This window comes from Mytilus trossulus, unplaced genomic scaffold, assembly GCF_036588685.1.
Source record: "Mytilus trossulus isolate FHL-02 unplaced genomic scaffold, PNRI_Mtr1.1.1.hap1 h1tg000220l__unscaffolded, whole genome shotgun sequence".
Taxonomy (NCBI): Eukaryota; Metazoa; Mollusca; class Bivalvia; order Mytilida; family Mytilidae; genus Mytilus; species Mytilus trossulus.
In genome coordinates, this window is record NW_026963313.1 from 460,751 (window position 1) to 481,919 (window position 21,169).

Consider the following 21,169-nt stretch of genomic DNA (forward strand, 5'->3'; position numbering starts at 1 on the left):
GTGAAAGGAATCAAGAAGTTTAAAAGTCAACCGGAAGAAATATTTTGTAAAAGAGAGGCGAAGAATACCAAAGGGGCATTCAAACTCTTCAAGTCGGAAATAAACTGGCAACGCCACTGATAAGAAAAAGACAGACAGACAGACAGACAAACGATGGTAAATAAAACCCAACATACAAAACCCAAAGAATGTGCAACACTAACCCCATCAAAAACTGGGGATGATTGAAGGTACTTTGGAAGGGTAAGCAGATCTTGGTCAACATGTGACACTGATCGTGTTGCTTATGTTAGTACAAACCATATGTTAAGATCTATATCCAACGAGCCAAACAACTTGAAACTGATTACCAGAACTTTTAACTGGTGAGGATATAATTGTTATTATTTGTTTCAAACCATGTACTTTCATAATTTCACAAACAAAACCGAAACTGTGACAGTTGTTTGAATCAGATTAGAAAGAAAACCACTTGACTGAAAACGAAGTAAAATCAAGAGATAGATAGCATCGACAGACGGAAACAAAATTTAGTATTCCTCCTACTGAATGACAAATATAACATCCAATTATGATACATAAAAGTAAGCGTTTAGACACATGAATGTATAATTAAATTAAACTTTTACTGTTGCCTTTATTTAACAGAGTACAAACCAAATTTTAACATAATATTTTTATCTAAAATAATGAAGAGTTATAATTATGGTTGTACATGTAACTTTATATCCATATAGTAGAGTGTGCGCATTAAGTTTTCTTATTCTGTCCGTCCGTTCGGTATCAGGTTACGTATTGGTTCATGTAGTTTATTATGAAAAGAGTAAAATCACAAAAATACTGAACTTAGAGGAAAATCAATTTGGAAAGTTCATAATCACAGGGCAAAATCAAATAACAAAACGCATAAAAAACGAATGGACAAGATCGGTCATATTCCTGACTTTGTACAGGCATTTTCAAATGAAGAAAACGGTGGATTAAACCGGGTTCTATAGCGCTAACCCTCTCACTTTAATGACAGTCCCATCAAATTCCGTTAAATTTACATTGATTCCTTAAAAAAAAACCACACGAAAACATACAAACATGACAATTATTTTTTATATCTTAAATTATTTGCACTATTATATCGAAGATAACTGTTCAAGACCTCGATTACACGGTTAATAGAAATGTGATATGTACATTTGAACTATTAAAGATTGCTAGATTGAAAAAGTTTACTATGAAGACTTGCAACTTCGTACATTGTGAGATTACCTTTTTCAAATTCTGTGACAGGTGGATGCAATAACATTGCTTGTTTCAATCTTCATGCTTAACTGTTACATTTCAAATATTTTTAATTTTTGTATTTGATCTCAGTCAATGTCATGGCTTATACTGTATTATAATTCCGTAATTTAATCAAATCGCAAAACTTCATTCTAGCTCACAGGTATTTTTAAAGCAGTTATTTACATTCTCACTAAAACATTCATGTACCGACTTTAATGCACCAACTAAACTTCTAGTTATTTACATTTTTATAGGGGCAGTTGTAACTTATTTATTAAAACTCTCAAAATAGACATGAATAAGATATTAGTAAGATGGTACCATTATAAGAAAAACAACATCAAATACTACAAATTTATTGGTCGAGAGTACTTTACTATATTTATCAAAACTTGTTGGAACCATCAAATTCTAAAATTTTATTGTCTAAACAATTGTTTTATTTAAAAGTCAAAATTTTATATTTATTTCTCTGTTGATTACATATAATTTAATTTTGGATGTAACACGTCTTCTGATTGGCTGACGTTATTTTGTTATGAGCCCATAGACATAATTTAGTCATGTGACCGTGACGTCACCAACGTTTTTTCATGGTTTTTTACGGTTTAAAAAGGAATTTAGAATTAAATTATAAGAAATGACTGTACTATTTTTTTGGTCTATTCGAAATAACATAAAAAAATTGGTGCACACTGTTAAATAACCCGCTACGCGCTTTATTCAGTGTGCACCAAATTTTTTATGTTATTTCTTCATAGACAGATAAAATACTAAAGTCATTCCTTAAATTAATTATTCTCGTAGTTTGGGGCAAATATCAAGTTTCATGTGGATTCGTGTTTTTTTCAGACTTTTTTTTAACATAAAAAAAAGTCAGACTTAAAGAGCACCTCAAATACTTATCTATACACATCAGTTGCTTAAGTAGATACAGGAAGATGTGGTGTGAGTGCCAATGTCTATATTTATATTGAAGTCACCATTTTTTCCAGGAAAACAAATGACTAAGGTGAAATTTCTTCTAAATTAACAAATTTATAAAAATGTGAATGTGCGTCAATTTTTCAATACCTGTGGTCTGACAAAAAGCACGGTGACCTATCATTTTATTATGATTAAATAAATTTTAATGAAACTATTTCGCCACTGACCCCTTATGGATCCATAGAGGGTCTGGCAAATGAATAGAAGTAATACATGTTTTGCTTAATATTGCTATATCGCGTTAAGGATTGAATGTTCTGATAATTCAATTTGTACTTTGAATGTTTTTAGCAATAGGATGCAATATTCAAGTTCTGCCTATTGCAGAATGTCATCCAGTCATCGTTCTTATTGCATTTCGTTCTCTGTTGTACCCTATTTGGAATATTCATTCATGGATAAGTGCTTTATATCAAACGCATACTACATGTATTTTACTTAACTAGCACGTGGGTCAATTATTTCATGTGTTATAATTAGTTCACACTACGTGATATGTTGAAGTTTTGATTTTACCATTTGATAAAGGATTTTCTGTTTTTATTTTTTTTCCTTTTTATTGTTTTTTTATTATGTATATGAAAAAAGGAAATAAGAATAAAAATGTCAAGTTATATTTACTTAATGAAAAAAATACACATAATATTTAGAAATTCACAGACGCCTTTGTTTTGGGCGTGATGATTGATACTTGCATATAATATCAATGTCTCCCCGGAAAATTCAGTGGATTATTACAGTCCCTAAGCAGCATTGCTTGATACATATGTATAGACTAGGTAGTCTTTTTGGTTGACAAATAAACCTTAATCAAATTAATCTCCAAGTTATGACAATCTGTAGGCAATCTAAAGACGTCTAAATATACGTCCCTAACAAAAGACGATGTATTTTCCTGATTAAAGAAATGTTTTATATACCCACTAAAACCAATATCTGTCATACAATTATCTTACATAATGCCTGTATTTTTACACTCGAACTAGTAACTGGTTTAATATAACTTGAAACAAGTTAAAGCTTAAATCATATACATGTTTTAAGGAAGCGGAAAACCCGCAACTGTCTATAAATCATTTTGAAAATATTTCAAACATGCTTTGTGACCAGGTGGAAATGTTCTTAAACCATTTAACCACATGGTTAAGATCGACCCGTCTAAACCTGTCAAGCATTACAATGTTTAAAACCATGTAAATGGTTTAGAACTAACAACAAAACATGCCTATAACTATATCTTGGGACATATTTTGGATCAGAAAATAATAAAACGCTGGTACCAAATGGGATCATCAATGAAACTTTTAATTCAAACCGAAGATGTATATGTTGCAGTGAATTTTTAAAATCAAGAAGGCAGTAAAGAGGTATATTGCATATGTTAATATATGGTCCGATCTCAATTATCATGATTATAGAAGTAATATACTTCATTTCCCGAAGCAATTGTTTTTATTTAGGTTTAATATAAATAAACATACATGTATATCTTACCTTAGTGTACAGCTGATTTCATGATCCCCACGGTTGACCGGAAGGAAATTGTACATAGTCAAGTTTTCGTATACACAACTTCACTGACCATCCCATGTATCAGGAAGTTTTTCAGATATCTTTAAAGAATAGTCCAGTTTTGCTTCTATACTTTCATTTGATACAAAATCTCCTGTTAACTACTGAGTTTGTTTGTAATTACATCTATGGTATGTACTACCATACAATTCGATAGTTCAATATAGCAATGAATCTTTTTTTTTAGATTGTTAATGTTTCTTAATTTAGATTATTAAGCCACGCATGTAATCGTTATCTATGAAAAGTCTGCATGAAGTATATATAATGGCACAGAAGGAAGGAAAAAAATCGGAAATGACACAAGTGTGGATATATGTGATAGCATCATCAACCTCGCTGGAGTTTGTATAAACAACATTATGTCGTTTTACGCTTTACGAACTTTATGCCAATTGATGACAAAATGCTAATTTTGTAAAGATCTCGGCAAGTTTCGATTTTATATTATATATCCCGAAATTAAGAAGGACACGTCGTAAACAGTAAAATTGAGAATGGAAATGGGTAATGTGTCAAAGAGACATCAACCCGACCATAGAATATCGGTCTCCAATGTGATGACGTCCTTCAGCTGCCCCCAAACAAGCACAAGCACATACTAAACTCCTAATTATACATAAGAAACTAAAGTTAAAAATAAGCCATTTTGAATTCAAATTGTATTTTAGTTACAAGTTTATTATTTTAAAGTTAAGGGTATTTTTCAACGCAAAAGTTTCCTAAATTGCCCCCATTTCTTATCGAAATTGTTTTCAGTATCAATGAGACATGGAAACAAGCATGTTAATGTCACGACACATCAAGAAAATTGTTTCTTAATTCGTTAAACAACTATTATTCAGGAAACTATACGTTTCGGCAATTTTCCAGTGCAAACAATTTTTCGAAAAACAAATATCGAGTATTGGCCTTACCTCTTTTACATTAATTACCAATAAGAAGTTGAGGCGTCTGCCAAAGCAAATAGTTTGTACTTTGATTTTAAGTATCTGTCTGATTAGGTTGAAGCTTTTGTTTAAGGTAGTTTTTGAAAAGGTTGGGAGTCTAATAAATCGAAAGTTAGTACACATGTTCCGTGATGTATGATTTTTTTAATTGTAAAGCAAACTTAGAGTTTTGACTCCATTTTCACGATCCACTGAACAGAGAACATGAAAGTGCGAGTCAGACACATTCTTGTTTTAAATGATGAAAGAGGGATAATCCAATATAGGAATACGGAGATGATGTATTTTTGACGATCTTAGGTCTTTTAAGGTGGATGAAAGCAATGACAGGCAACCGTAAGGCTTTCAACAATGAAAAAAAACCAAGCTGAGCATAAAAATTTTTAATCGAACGTTTGTCGCATAGCCATATACTAAGCGGGTTATTTAACAGTGTGCACCAAAATTTTTAAGTTATTTCGAATAGACCGAAAAAATAGTACAGTCATTTCTTACAAATTTGTTTACGATACAAGATTTTAATTCTGAAAGTTTTTGTCACAGGCACTTGTTTCTATTCATTGGAAGAAAATATACGTTGATAGTGCCGGTTTAGAAACAAGTGCCTGTGGTCTTTGTCCTGGTCCTTTATACAAAGGAAAACAACAGGGTGTTCCGAGTGATTATTATCGATTGCCTAGACTACCGCTAAATTCGTTATCATATGATTAGAGGATGCTGGGTACGAGTTTACACGCGTGAAGTCAGCGAGATTTTCAAGTCGCTAATCTCTTTAGTATACACTATAACTAACCTGGGGTCCTGGCTAATCTTGTCACGACGCGCAGCTAGATTGGGCCGGATCCCAGGCTAACACTATAACACACCCGTGATATCGCGGGTCCGTGACTCAATTAAAGTATATAACTATAGTATTGTCATTTGATAAAGTCATGCCGTTTATAAGATACACAGTTTTCTCTGCTTTCAAATCTTTCTGTTCGAACCCGTCGAACTGGAACTTATCAACTATTGGTAATAATAATTATTTGGAAAACAAAAGGTCCTGGAATGGAGTATTTTTTAATCAACATCATTGTCCTGTAAAGGTAATTGAATGGAGTATTTTTTAATTAACAGCATTGTCCTATATTGGTTATAAATAAAGTTGAATTCTTTGACTCGCTGTTTTACGTCATGTCCGTTAACAAATTGAAAACTGTACCTATGACGCCTTATTTTTAGTCCAGATTTTTAGTATTCGTATTGTTATCTTAGAAAGTATAACTGATCAAAATACTACAATAGGTAACAATTTGACAATTAAGTAGTGTCAACCCTGTGATTATGACCCATCTAATACTATTAGCATATTAATCCTGAATACACCGTTTGGTGGTGCGCCTGTCAGATGAGGAACGTACAGATAAGGTAATCGGTAACAGGTGAATATACTATTGGTGCGGACTCGACCCGGAACTTCTTAATTATTGGCAATATTAATTACGTGGACAACAAAAGGGCCTGGAGTGGTGTAATTTTCAATCTACACCTTTGTACTATATTAGTTATATATAAAGTTGAATTCTTTGATTCGTCGTTTTTACGTGATGACGGCTGACAAATTGGACCTCGTAATTTTAGTATTATAGATGTCTCTGCATTTATCGAACACGTGAACTGCTTTTCATGAATACCGTAATGCAGATCGAAATTATAGTTTGTTAACGATCTTCACTTTGGTAGCTTATGAAGCAGTTTCACTCTTGTCTTACACTAGAAAAGGTCCGACAAACATGCGAAAGATGATGTAAACAAATCATGGAAAAGGGGAAATTTAAACAGACAAGTAAGTACTAATGAATTGAATATACATGTTCAAGAGCGATTCGCGACCATTGAAAAATAACATGTAAGCGTAAATAATTTCAAAACAATATCCGTGTCGAATAACAAAACAATGACCCCCCCCCCCCCCCCCCCAAACCCCCACACACACCTTTTCAGGCTGAAAATTAATTATAAATGTAACCAAAGGCATAGCTCATGATACTTTTATCATGTAATAGGTTTGAAATTTGTGGACCTGAGAAATATGTCATCTGTCTAGGGTACAGACCATTTAGGTTTCTGGGAGAAAAGGTCAAGATTCATGAGAGTAAAGGTTTATATACATGTAATTTTCACGAGATTCAATATGGCCTAACAAAATAGGCGGAGAATGTATACAAATGGAAATAATTAAATAATAGTGTTAAGGAAATGAATATTCAAACATAAATAGGTACGTCATATCCTAGAAAAATATCTAACGAAACGAACTAGATATATTGCCAAGCTTTGCATGGATTCTAAAGAATAAATTTTAGGGAAATAAGATAAGATAAGATTTATTTTATTAAAGTGTCACCATCCATATATGTAAAAGGATGCCAACCGAAAACGACTTATGATACACTATCATTAAAACAAACATCTAGTACATACATAAAGGACAGCTTTGATACATTTAAAATGTATTTCGTAAATTAAAAAAAAAATTAAAAATAACAAAACATATATAATTTCTAGATGACATGTTTTCGTCGATAAAACATATGATAAAGGGAACTAGCTAAAAGAGGAACCATATTCTCATTACACATAAGATAACGAAGTTTTTCAACATCACATAAATTCTCAAAATCAACATTTAAAAGACAGGCTTTGGCATATAATTCATGTCTGATATCAGAGTAAAAACAACAATTAAAAAGAAAGTGTTTTTCATCTTCAATTTGGCTACTATCACAAAAAATACATAAACGGTCTTGTAGAGGTTCTGGTGGTCTAGCATATCGACCTGTTTCAACTTTAAGTTGTAACGAACCAGCTCTGAATAGTGACAAAATACGTCGGCGGCATCTATTATTAACTACCTTTACATAAGGCTCCGTACCAATACAAGTTTTAAACAATCTATAAAATCTTAATTTATTACCATTGACATTATTTTTATCATTCCATACTTCATGGTGCCAATATTCTTTTTCAAAAACTTGTATAGAGTCCCATACATTACTCATATTAATTTCATCTTCTACATTTATAATCAAACTATATTTACGAGCTAACTGTAAAACTCTATAATCCCATGACGATTTTCTTCTAATCGCCCAGGTATGAACCTTTTTACATATATTACTAGTATTGTCTCATTTTAGACGATTCCAAAGTTTAAAAACTTCAACTTTCAGTAGTGCATCGCCTGATAAAAAACCCATATCACCTCTAGCAGCTAAGTTGCTGCTTCTTTTGCTTAAGCCTAAGAAAAATTTACAAGCATTGTTTTGCAAATTATTTATACAATTATGTATATTAATGCCCCATACACCGGAAGCATATGTAAAAATGGGTTTAACTAGAGTGTCATATAATTTAGTAAATACATCAAAATTCATACCACCAGTTTTACAAAATTTTGCTTTAATAACACCAAGAGCTCTATTAGCTGATTTATACAATTCTTTGGCAATTATAGAATAATCTGAAAATTCATTCAAAAGTACACCAAGATATTTATAACAAGCTGCATATTCAAGACAAAGTTCGCCACATTTGAACTGAGAATTAAAACAGTCTCCGGGACAAGTTTGCAATTCCGCTGAGTGCAAAAGTTGTCACCTTAATTTTTGGAGTTAAGTCAAAACAAAGTTGATAACTTGGTTGGTATTAGTTCCTTGATATTTGTCCTAAAATTTTTTGGCTCTAGCACCACTGTTGAAAAAGTTATGCCCCTTTTTTCAACAATTTCCTCAGAGGAAAAGTACTTTTCCTCAAGGGAAATCAAATTTCCCTGCAGGAAAAAGATTTTTCCTCAAGGGAAATTGTTTTTTCCTCAAGGGAAAAAGATTTCCCTTAGGGAATTTGCTGCATAATTATTTCCTTTGAGGAAATTCTATTTCCTTAAAGGAAATTCTTTTTCCTTAGAGGAAATTCTTTTTCCTTAGAGGAAATTCTTTTTCCTTAGAGGAAATTCTTTTTCCTCTGAGGAAATTTGCAGCTTCAAATTTTCCTTTGAGGAAATACTTTTTCCTGTGAGGAAATTTGTAGTTTCACATTTTCCTTGGAGGAAATACTTTTTCCTGTGAGGAAATTTTTGACAAACACTTTTCCTTGGAGGAAAATTGAAGACAACAAATTTCCTCTAAGGAAATCATTGTTCTTCAAATTTCCTCTAAGGACATTTTTGAACATCAAATTTCCCTTGAGGAAATGTTTTCCCTTATTTTTACTTGTTACACATTTCTTCACTACATCATGTATACAAACAGTATGAATATAATTATTACAAGACTGTATAATTGATGCAAATGATATTTAAAACTTTAATAAATGTTTGACTCAACATTTTAATGACATTGAAAATAATACAGTCTGACTATTAGATCCAGGAATTGTTTATACTTTTTATATAAATTTAACTTGGATTATAATTTTTTTTTGAGCAAATGCTTCTGTTTTCTTTGTAATTGTTTCAATGCGATACATTAATAAGCAACCAATTAGAATGTCATTATATCATTTGTGGTGTTCTAAAGAATTTGTTTATATATTTGCAGATTAAATAATAAAATAAAAACTTTTCGTGTTATTTTAAATTAGAATTTCTTCTGTTTCAGCTTGTGTACAGTTATTCAATCCACTACGTAAGAATTCAGTGAATACATTATTCCATTCACTAAACAATTCCCTTCAATTCTAAGAGAAATCATTTTTGCAAATTGTTCTTCAATGATCTTCTTCTGTATATCTGATATGAGGGAGCGATGTAAATGAGTGGATAAAACTGGTGTTCCTTTTTTCAACAACAAAATAGTATTTGTTCTGCATTCTCCTTTCTTTTGATTAAGATATGTTGTTGCTTTTATGCAATAGTGTTTTTGTGTATCTATGATAGAACTCCATTTTGTTTTATATGGTCATTATCATGTGATAATGTTGAAATTTCCTATTTCTTTTTTGCAGGAAAGCACACATTCCATTTCAAATTAATCCAATTATGCACTATGTAAATAAATTTCAACTTTAAGTTTCCTCTTCAGTAATGACCTATTGATCATGAAAACCAAGATGCCTGATCACCTATAAATACACAAAATAAACAAATAAAATGTTATAAATGGAGAGAGAAACAGCAATAAATGTTTTTCATGTGTATCTTTCCTTATTAAAATACATTAAGTAAACTTGAACTCGAGAAAGATAAATAACTGCGATGTAGACTATAAAGTATAGAATGCCAAATAAAGTATTCACGAAAAATTAGTTGATTTACAGCAGTCAAGTCCATGTTTGCAGGAAATTTACATCATTGGTTGTCTAGTGGAGAGTTGTCTGATTGGTAATCATACCAGATCTTATTATTTATATAACCTTGCCATATTCCTTTTGTGCCTGTCCAAAGTTCAGAGCCTGTAGCTTTTGTCAGTTTAGTCTGACACTAAAATTTAGTGGTTGTTGTTGTTGTTTCATACTCAGCCCGGTCATATTTATTTTTTGTAATTTATTTTGTTATAAACTAGGCAATTAGCATGATTAGTTTTACAGTTTGGATTGTTTCAATGTTTCATCTTTAGGTCTTTTATAGCTGCCTACTTTGACTATAGTATAGGGTATGGATTTTCTCATTATTGAAGGTCTTAACAGGCCTACAATTGCTTTCCCAAAGCCATCATAGTTTTCATATTTAATATACCACATCTTTGAATTTTTATAGTAATCATGATACTTGTAATAACTTTTTAAAATTAAAAGGTGCCTTACCATTTAGGTTTAATTGGCTTCTGCAAATTTTACATTGCCTATCATTTCTGAGACCTCGGGACTTCGTGTTTTTAAGCCCGGGATTTCGGGATTTCGTGTTTTTAAGCTCGGGTTTTCGGAATCAGTACCCCTCTTACCCTCCCTCATAATTTGACTTTCATGTGTCACGTTTACAAAAAATATGCCTCGACAATCCCGAGTCCCGCTCAGACTCCCCTTTTATGTACATAATGAATAGTTTACTATATGTAGTCAGTAGTCGGGTCAAATACACATGTATATACTTTTAGACGACCTTAGATTCATTTCACAGCGAAAATACTCATTAATATTGAACATTTTAGATCACTTCACATTTAGATTTTATAACTTTTAAAATTAAGACCATTTAGATTTAAGATCATTTAATCGAAAGATGATAATTTGTCAATGAGCAACTGTAACCAGGTACTGCATTTTTTTTTGCATGCGTCAAGAAACAGTTAAAAGTCAGTGGCGGATCCAGAAATTTTCACAAGTGGGGGCCCACTGACTGACCTAAGAGGGGGCCCGCTGAAGTCACGCTTCAGTGATTCCCTATATAAGCAACCAATTAATTCCCCCTGCCCCCCCCTAAATCCGCCTCTGAAAGTGCCGGGAATAGAAAAGCAAGTTAAACTTCTCATCTGGACTTTTTAATTAGTCTGTATACCGGACCTCTTCTCTATTTTGGGATTGAAAAAAATCTAAAGTTAAAAATGCGGTTTTGAGCCTATTTCTTCTTTTTAATTAGGTAACACGTTAAGCCAATATTGACACTGATATGGTATATTACCAATACTAAGGCCATATATTTCGGTGTGTAGAAATGCCGCAAAAGACTTCTTAGTGCACTAAGAAGAATGTTTTTGCATTAAGGACACTAAAACGATGTTTTAAGATCACAGCGAGCATGAATATAAGAGGATATGATTAAAACCTTATATCTATAAAGTTATAGGTATCAATAGATTTTGTTATTTTGAAGTTAAATGACTTTTAATAAACGCGTGCCACTCGCCACGTGACCAACGGTTTATTGCAGATGCCCGAATCATCATGTTCAATCAACCTAATCCAATAAACAATTGTCTTTTGATCGTTACTTATTGATTGATCAATGGTTGTTAACCTAACGGTTTAGCGTGGTATAATTTCAAGTTTATGAAAGAAAAATAAAAAATAAATTTTGTGTTTTAAAACTTTGCCTTTGTTATATATATTTAGTTTTTAAGGAAATTGCTATGCAAGCTTTTTTTTTTAATTCACGAACTCTATTTTGAGATACAAATTGAGAAACAAAGGCTTTTGATATTTCATTTCCCTACTAACAACACAAGAGTTTACATACTATCATTGTTTCTTGAAAGACATTTGAGAGTATGTGGTGTCCATGTGGTTCTTCAAAATCCGATTACAGAAGTAATATAGAAAAACTCCAAGAGGTAAAATTATTTTACGTTTTAAAAAGAGAATTATAGAATAAATCATAACTGTCTTCTATGAACGATAACTTTAAACTGGTGTCAATGCTTTTTTTTTTTAACAATTCATCTTTATTTCAACAATTGAAGATGAATACCATTTTATTTTATAATGTAATAAGCACTATGGGCAGGCGCGGATCCAGAGCTTGAAGTGGGGGTTTGGGGGAGGGGTTATGTGAGAAATGTTTAGAACACTAGAGAAGTTTTCTTGTTATACCAGAGACATATAATACAATTGTATTATATGTCTCTGGTTATACCAAACCATATGTTTTTCAATAAATGGCACACTTTTTGTTCATCCGGCATATGGTTACTCTAAATAAACTTTTAAGTATTAATTCTATAAGTTTATTTATTTGATTACAGATCGTATCTATCCGTTTTGCAATTGTTGTATCACTCTAAGTGAGGCTAATAAAGATATATATAATAAAATATAGAGATAGCAGCCTTGGGTTGTCTTAATTAAATCCTTTGGTCCTCTAATTATCAAGTCACCCTCTGGCCAATGTAATTATGACTTGTATATATTTAAAGAAGTATAGCGACAACGCGTCACCCTATTCAGTGCTAGAATTATAGTAAAGATAACATTAAAACAAGAAATGGTTAATACAAAAAATATTTTAAGATTTTGAAACGGGGGGGGGGGGGGGGGGGGGACTCGCTTTAACCCCCTAAATCCGCTAATGATGTGTGAGAACTAAATAATTCAGTTAACTTAATCATATGACTCTTAAGCCCGTTCTGCCATTATTAAGAGACGCAAAAGAACGGAAATGTATGATTTTAAGATTTGGAAATAAATGAAATTGGTGTCACAAATGGTATGTCTGCTTGTTTTTAAAATATTTTATAAATAGATATAAATAAATGCTCATATACATAATTATTAACGGTTGTTTTACTTCGCTTATTTATAGCATTTAACAAATAACTTCGTATTCTTATTTTCGGCATCAACTAAAAATAATGGAATAAATATATACAACAAAAATAAGCGAAAGGAGATGTGGTATGGCTGTCAATGAAACATCTTTCCACAAAAGTTAAAAATGAGGAAGATGTCAGAAATTCCAGTCATATTTACAGTCTAATACATCGAAGGGACTAAACATCGACCTATACATATTTATAATTTGTATATAAACATCGAAGCAGAAATATGTTCCTTTCCTAAACATGTTTAAAAACATTGCTGTGGTAGTTATCAAAAGTACCAGGATTATAATTTAGTACGCCAGGCGCGCGTTTCGTCTACACAAGACTCATCAGTGACGCTCAATTCGAAATATTGATAAATGGCATAGTTCCTGACATTAGAAAAATGAATGAGGTATTGGCCACTGGACGTTAAGCAACCAAATATCAATCCTCACTTTTCCGTGAAGTGTTCACAATTATTTGTCTTTTTAAAATTAAAAGGATGAAAAATTCCCAAACTGAAAAGAGTTGAAAATACGCTATTACTTTAGAAGTAAAAAATATAGCAGACAGAATAAATACGACAGAAACAAACAAATGTAAAAAATAGAGAACAATTTGAAATACCATATACTAGTACATGTTTAATCAGTATACTAGCAGATTATTCACGGTTCAAGGTTGAGCGAACATGAATTTCTACCGATTATACTAAAGGTGACAATCAACTTTTTGAGGCACGTGTCGAGAAAACATTATAGAAAAGATATAATTTAAAATTATGGAAGGAGTAGGTCCGGTATGGACAGATTTTGGCCTCAAATTTCAGGTTCATCTGACGAAAGATTTTGACCACTTTTGAAACATCAGTGTCTATTTTATTTGATTCTATTAGTGTATGTGGAAGATTTTCTCTGATTTTGTCATTAAAAACGATCCGATTCAAGCTCAAATATGAAAAATCCACCAAATATACCGGAAAATGTCACTTTACAGCTGGTTTTTGCCATTTAGCATGACTTTATGGTGCTAGTACCTGATATATGTGCCATGTATTGTCAAAAACAGCCCATATTTATGTAGCAGAAGCATTCTACTGTCCAAAAAATAACTAAAAGTTTACTTTTAACAATTTTGTAAATTGTAAAACTGCTATATTTTGGGGTCAAAAAGGTGTCTTACCGGACCTTCTCCTTTTACAAAGTCTATTTCTATATGCCATATCCTTTGTGACAGTTGTATCATTCCATCAGGTCCTTAGTGCACATTTTTGTTCTTAGTGCACTAAGGAGGTCCTTTGCGGTGTTTCTACGGACCCCATATATTTGAAGCTGTTCAAAATTCTATACATTATAGGTACGTGTATCAGATCGGACAATTATTGTCATATATATAAAAAGAATTACTGTATAATTAATCTAGTATGAAATATGTCCACTGGAACGTCCTATCACCTTGTATATTGGAACTTGAGAGGATTCCCGAGATTATCATTTATGGAATAATTGCTCACAAAAAAGCTAGGGGAGTCCAACCCCGGATTCCATCCACTTCGACCCGCCACAGAATACAGATATAATTGATAATTGTTATTTAAAAGTCATATACTATAGCCACTATATATATACTAGAACCGAACACCTGTTTTGGGTTATATATACATACACCACATCTTCCTATGTCTAATATAGCTGATTTACCGTAAATAACTGCGTGAAAATGAATAAAACACAAGTTGATAATTGTCTCTTCTCTGCTAGTTTTAATGTGCATGCAATATTCACTCTGATTCACTTATGAGACCACCGACACTAATAATAATTACCTACAAAATAATCGGTGCTCCTTTACTGGGAAGAGCATTTCGGATCCGATCAATTTATTGGTTCCCTTCCCCCATTCTACACTTCTCCTCAGAAAAAAATGCCTTGCAATGCGTCATAATTATCTGGACCACTAACTTACTTCCATATAACTTCGAAAACAGACAATAATCTATTTCACTGGATGAGATTGGGCTCACGGATTTTTTAATGGATTGGTAATTTTTATTTATAGCACAAGGGGTCAAGTTTACCAAGCAAGACATTTTCACCCTACAAATCAAATGGTTGCCTCTAGTCCAAATAATTATGACGTCTGGCAAGGCTATTTTATTTTTTTTCTGGGACGCCTTAAATAGCCTTGCCAGACGTCATAATTATTTGGACTAGGTTGCCTCCTGACTGACTTACACCTACACAGTACACTGGCTAAAAACATATTCATATGAACATTTGGTATCATTTATTTTGTGTGACAAGTCTTCACCAATGACCTTAGTGAAAGGTTGACGGGCGGATCCAGAACTTTTCATTTGGGGGGGGGGGGGGGGTGGGTTATTTAATCAACAAAAATTTTCACACAAAAAGGGGGGCAGGGATTTCTCCTTAATAAGAAATCTCTGTTTTCAGCATAAGCTAAAATTTGCCTTTTGAAGAACTGAAATTAATATGAGACGGCTAATGATTTTTCAGATGCTTTACATTTAAATACATCCATGTGACATACACAGTTATATATAGCATGTATAGATCCAAATTTAAAAAGCTATTTTTTTTCAATATTTAAATAATGTAGGATTAAATCTTGATACTTGTATGTAGTTGAAATTGTTAGCTTTAAACATTAAAAAATGAACACCCAAAATTTAAACATAAGAGTGACCATGTAGTCTTTATTAATGTATGCTATTGCTATGAAACTAGGTCATTGTAGGTAAACTGTCATCTATTCCCTTAAATCTTTGTTCCCAGTCACCCCAAGTTTGATTTAAATTAGTCAAGTATATCTACTCTATTAGCATGCTTAGCTCTCTAGTTTGGATAGTTAATAACTTGCAAATTAAAATCATACTACTCCCAAATTTATATTTCTTTAAATATTATGGATGAAATAGCAAGTAAGGGATGAAATTGAATTGGATGAAATGTGGCATTTATTTTTGATAAAGTAGTATGTCTGATGTGGTCAAACTTAATTATAGACCCTTAAGGGGCGGATCCAGTCATTTTAAAAAGGGGTGGGGGTGGGATTCTAACCCAGGACAAAAGGGGAAGAGGGGGTCCAATTACATGTCCCCATTCAAATGCATTGATAATCCAAAAAAAGAGGGGTTCCAATCCCTTGAACCCCCTCTGGATCCGTGCCTGCCCTTTAAAAATAAAATGATCCTTATTTTGAGTTAAAGCTTATAGATTTTTCTATAATGCTTCTCAGGGGGGGATCCAGCCATTTTCAAAGGGGGGTCCCAACCATGAGTAAAGAGGGGTTCCAACTATATCTCCCATTCAAATGCATTGGTCGGTAAAAGAAAAGGATTCCAACCCTCAAATCTATGGTCAGGTTGTTGTCTCTTTGACACATTCCCTTTTTCCATTCTCAATTTTATCATGTAGTCGTCGTTGTCCCAGGACATTTAGTTTCCGCTTAATTACTTTAGTACAAGTTAATAGAAATCTGTGAAATTCAAACACAAGGTTTGTGACCAGAGTTTTTGTTCAGAGTTTAGGAATTACATGAATTAGGGGCCAAAAGGGGCCAATATTAAACTTTGTTTGATTTTATAGAAAATTGATTTATTGGAGTTCTTTGATATATGCCAAATCTAACTGTGTATTTAGATTCCTAGTTTTATGGTCCTGTTTAAATTGGTCTACCTTCAGGTCCAAAGGGTCCAAAATTAAACTTATTTTGATTTTAACAATATTTAAATTCTTGGTGTTCATATTAATATGCTGAATCTGAATATTTACTTAGATTTTTCTATTATGGACCCAAATTTCAAGTTGGTCCAAATCGGGGTCCAAAATTTTACTTTGTTTGTTTTCAACAAAAATTGATTATATGGGGCTCTATGATATGCTGAATCTAACCATTCATTAAGATTTTTTATATTTTGGTCGTTATCAAATTGGTCCACATTGAGTTCTAAAGGGTCCAAAAGTTAACTTTATTTGATTTCATAAAAAAATGAATTATTGTGGTTCTTTGATCATGTTGATATGCTGCATCTAACCATGTATTGAGATTTTGAAAATTGGGCCATTTTAGAGGTTAATTGTCAATTAAATTTTTTTTAAGTACTTGGACCACATTCATTTTGTGTCAGAAACCTATGCTGCATCAACTATTGAATCACAATAAAAATTTAAAATTCAGAGTTGTATTGAGCTTGAATGTTGTGTCCATACTTGCCCAAACTGTTCTGGTTTCAACCTGTACGTTTGTATCAAGCTGAGCCATGCATAGCATTTTTATTGGTTATTTATATATATATATTAATTTGAAATTTTTACGAGTGAGACACATACAGATTATACTGTTAACAATATTTCAGAGTTTAACGTAGTCAAGCGAAACAAATTATAGAAGAATAGTTGAATCACCATGTCTTTTTTGTCAAATTTATGAAAAATTAGTACGCACACAAAGAAAAAGTATGGGAATGTTTGTTTTTTAAACTATTGACCAGGGTGAAAGTCTTTGAAAGTCATGACTGGCAAAAAGTTTATGAAATGAAATAGCACAAATACTCCATTCTTTTTAAATATAACTGCATATAAAGAAAAACACAAACTGATGTTTAATAATAGTTTTTACCCTTTTTATGTTTTATAGGACAAGAAATATAGAAAAATAATGAAAAATATAAACAGTTACAATTGAAATGAGCGCAAAACAAGATAAACAGAATACAACAAGGCCTAAATGGTAAGACCACTTCTATATACTGTAAATTCAGATTTTTCAGGGAATGGACAACTTATTGTGATTACAAAAAAAATCTGCATAAAGATCTATATATGTTTTTGTTATCAAAATATGATTTCTTATTTTTGCGATACTCACCCAGTCACATTATTCACATTACTAAAAAGTTCGGATAATTTCTGAATTACAGTAATAAAAGAAATTGCCTTTGAATGATGACTCATATAAAAATAAGAAAATATGGTATGGTAAATGAGTGACTTATCCACCAGAGTTCAATGAAGCGGATGCAAGAAATTAAAGGCCAATCATGGGCCTGCCTTCAATAATGAGAAAACACTTCCTTTATAGGTCATTCATTAAAGATCTCAACATATAAAGATTTAAACAATCCAATTTAGTTCAACATGTTCAAAGGCAATAACTATTAATAAAAAAAAAATCAGGCCTAATATAAAATATTGTTTGTTTCTCCAATCCCGACCGACCCTGTAAAAATGGCCCTATTCATAAAATTTGATGGTCAAAACTAAGCCAAATATTATTTTATTCATTTCTGATTTTTCGGGCTTGCCGGATCATCCGATAATATTCAGGCTTTTGGGAAAAATAAAATTATTTACCTACCTACCTACCCACACCTGGCTTGTCAGAATAGGGATTAGTGAAACAAACAATATATTAATTTAGGCCTCATGTCTGTGAGCACTTAACCTGACCATAATATAGGACAGTGGTTCAATTATTAACACAACGTATGAACATTCTATAACAACTATTGAAAGTGGCTCAACTTTAAATATCACTGCAAGGCACTAAACAAAGAATATTAAATCTTGGACACAAAGTACTGAAATAAGATAACTCATAAGCATGACAAGTAAGAATATCAAATGAAAGTTTCTCAAAATGTTCATTAAAACATGATAAAATAAGCTTATTTATATTGCTGTTTTTTTCTCAATTTATAACATTTTTTTTTATTTTGTGTATTTATAGGTCAGATATCTTGGTTTTTATGATCATCAAAAGGTCCTGCAGGTCTATACTGAAGAGGAATTTTAATTGTTAATACTTTTCTACATAATGTGCTAATTGGATTACTGATGTGAAATGAACTCAACAGTGTGTTTTTCTGGAAAAAGAAATAGAAAAAAATCCTACAAAATTGCTATAAACAAAATGGAGTACTATCAAAGAACTCAATTGTGTAAAATGTAACAACCTACATTCATATTCACTGATGGATTATGGAGAAATTAAGAAAAATAATAGTATCTTTGTCATGTTTGTTGTCGAAATAAACACCTGCTTTATCCAATCATATCAAATATACAAAGAAGATGTTTGAAGAACATGTTGCCAAAACTTATTCAACAAATTGGAGGAAGATGTCTTGTGGATTGAATTATTTATGCACTGAACTGTTATGTAGGGGGTCGAATACACTGCAGCTGTAACAGAAGACAAGTTAATTTGACATGAAAAGTATTTATTTTATTTAATATTCAAATATGAGCACAATATTAATAACATCACAAATGGTATGATATTCATAGCGTTTTGCTTATTATCAGATTATTGTATTGTCTTAAACATGCTAAACAGTCAGCCTTTTGTTTTTGTATGTTAAATACTCACCATGAAAATTTGTATTACAGTAATAAAGTTTTAATTATCTTTTTTATCAATAATTCAGTCTAGGAGAAAATATATTAATACTGTTTGTACTGTAATGAGATTTCCATAGAGGAAAAACATTTCCTTAAGGGAAATTTGATGTTCAGAAATTTCCCTAGAGGAAATTTGAAGAACAATGATTTCCTCAGAGGAAATTTGTTGTCTTGAATTTTCCTCCAAGGAAAAGTGTTTGTCAAAAATTTCCTCACAGGAAAAAGTATTTCCTCAAAGGAAAATTTGAAGCTACAAATTTCCTCACAGGAAAAAGTATTTCCTCAAAGGAAAATTTAAAGCTGCATATTTCCTCGAAGGAAAATTTGAAGCTGCAAATTTCCTCAAAGGAAAAAGAATTTCCTCTAAGGAAAAAGAATTTCCTCTAAGGAAATAGAATTTCCTCGAAGGAAATAATTATGCAGCAAATTCCCTAAGGGAAATCTTTTTCCCTTGAGGAAAAAACAATTTCCCTTGAGGAAAAATCTTTTTCGATTTTTCCTTCAGGGAAATCAAATTTCCCTTGAGGAAAAGTACTTTTCCTCTGAGGAAATTGTTGAAAAAAGGGGCATAACTTTTTCAACAGTGGTGCTAGAGCCAAAAAATTTTAGGACAAATATCAGGGAACTAATACCAACCAAGTTATCAACTTTGTTTTGAATTAACTCCAAAAATTAAGGTGACAACTTTTGCACTCAGCGGAATTGCAAACTTGTCCCAGAGACTGTTATATTCTATTAAATAACATTAATGTAACTAAAAAAAAAAGGTCGGGTGCGGAGGGTATATAATCATATCCTGATTATCTTTTAATAAATGTATTGCTATTCCAAAGACAATCTTTCTAAATTTTTCATTCCATTCAAGAAAAATTGTAAAAAAATAACCACTTTTCCGCGATAGAAATAACATAGCAAATAGGGAAAAAAACCATACCCCTCCCCCTTTTCCATAAGCTAAGTGGTACAATAAAAAACTTACAATGTATCTTGTATTTGTCATACACCGTTATCGGATGGTAACAATACATTTGTGTCTTACTGCATGCAGTTACAGTAATATTTGTTATTGTGTATGGATAATAATTTTTAAAAGGTTTATATCTAAATTATTTAGTGAGTTTTATTTCACATTCTAAGTGAGCCGCAGGGCGTATTAAAACCTGAACACATTAGAAAGGAATATCCCACTTTAGTGTTTTCGGTAAAATAGAATACAAAGTTTTACAAATCTTTATAAAATTAATATTTTTTTTGACGGTATATAAGTCAGATAATGCATATTTTTAAGGTTTTTCTTGTCGTAGAACACACCTCGGGGTGCCAGGATTGTTCAAAGAAAGACCTCCCACCGGTCGGTCTTTCATTTGATCAATCCTGACACCCCTCGATGTGTTCTACGACAAGAAAAACCTTAAAATATGCATTATCTATAACATAATACATATTGATAAAACCCCTATAATAAATAACAGTAACAGTTGTACCAAGTTACACCACTGTCCCAGGTTAAGGGGAAGGGTTGTCAACCTTCAAACACTAACCTCACAACATTATGTATGTGCCTGTCCCAAGTCATGAACCTGTTATTCAGACAGTGATTGTCTTTTGTTGTGTCACATATATTTTTTAGTTCATCATTTTGTACATTAATATGCCTTCAGTTTTCTCATTTAAATTGTTTTTCATTAGTCATTGAACAGTCAGAGCTCAGACATAAACAAGTCTATTTCTGTTTTTG

At 32.0% G+C, this 21,169-nt stretch overlaps 1 long non-coding RNA gene across 1 annotated transcript; it reads left to right on the top strand.

The window, feature by feature from the left end:
• The first annotated feature begins 14,925 nt into the window (after nt 1-14,925).
• On the top strand, nt 14,926-19,647 carry LOC134701145 (uncharacterized). The gene is made up of 3 exons (XR_010104051.1): nt 14,926-15,047; nt 17,666-17,758; nt 18,758-19,647. It is a non-coding gene; the product is annotated as an uncharacterized LOC134701145 (long non-coding RNA).
• The last annotated feature ends 1,522 nt before the right edge of the window (nt 19,648-21,169 follow it).